Raw genomic sequence first — 1,377 nt, 5'->3', positions numbered from 1 at the left:
ACTGTGAAAGTGGGTCTTATAGGGAACTAGTCTATACGCTGATGATGTCATTATTCTATAGCCTTACATTGTGTGATCAACATTTACTTCATAATAATACGCTGAAGCAAAGAAAAAAAACAGACAAAACAAGAAAACAGTCTATTGTCACTTTAAATATCGTTACAAACTCACTTGAGAGCCTTTTGACAGAGTTGAGCTTTAAGCAGAACAGGTAGCGACTGACTAACACGCACTCTTAGAGTGGTTTTTACTTGTAGTGTCTTTAAAGTGAGGGCATGACAGTAAAGTCTCCAAGTACTATTTGTACATATATTTAAGGATGTGGTTCATCCCTGGGAATAATCACTTTGGAAAATTAGGAGTTTTCAAATATGACTTCCCCCCCAAAAAGAAGTTTCTCTTGGCACAACCTGGGGCTACTACTCGACATCCAACTTGTCAAAGCTGCAGTGGGATATGAATTTTTTTTCCTCTTTGAATGTGAAGATGAGCCTTCCATCATCAGCACCACTGGCTCAACTTCCCCCACACCTTTTGGCTCAAATTACCCCACCACCATTTTAAATGACTTGTGTCATCCAGCAACATTGTAGTCTCATATTGTAACTTCCTAAAGCTCTAACCAATGTGTGAGATTTTTTCAAACTTGTCTGTAATCGTTCAAACACAATAATCACAACTCCTCAAACTGTCACGGGTTTAGTGGTAAGTAGGACCCAAATGCAGTCAACACAGGGGAATGGGGTGCAGAATGTTTAATTAACAAAAAATCCAGACGTGAACGTGACATGAAGACAACAGATCGAGGACATACCCAGAGAACAACAGGACGTGAACAAACCCAGAACTAAACAGACAAAGGGAAGCACAAAGACTATATAGACACAGGAGGCAAGGTGATTGCACACAGGTGAAACACATCAGGGCGGGGCAGACAATCACTACACAGAAACAAGACAGGAAGCGAAACACTGAGACACACAAGGAAACCTAATTACAAAATAAAACAGGAAGTGACAAAAACTCCAAAACGAAACTAACAAAAAGTGTCTGCCATAGCAAACCATGACACAAACATAAAAAAAAATGACTTTGGAACAGTTGAAACAGTTTTGTGAACTATTGACTTCTCTCCATCACAAGGCGAGGGTTACTGTGTGTGATCACATGACGAATTATGTCTGTGGTTGCCTAGAAACAAGGGTTGGCCCAACTTCCCCCAACAGGCTCAAATCACCCCGCTGTACTCCACTTACTGTAGGTGTGTGCGCTCACTGCTGAGGCCGCTCATTACTACTCACCCATACAAACCTCTACGCTCGACTCCACTCGGGTGCTGCCGATAACTATGCAGGACTGAAACTGCCGAAATCC

The sequence above is a fragment of the Seriola lalandi genome, unplaced genomic scaffold, assembly GCF_002814215.2.
Source record: "Seriola lalandi dorsalis isolate HSWRI2012SDOR001 ecotype SW California unplaced genomic scaffold, Sedor1 jcf7180002054979, whole genome shotgun sequence".
NCBI classification, from domain to species: Eukaryota; Metazoa; Chordata; class Actinopteri; order Carangiformes; family Carangidae; genus Seriola; species Seriola lalandi.
Note: the sequence above shows the minus strand (reverse complement) of the source record.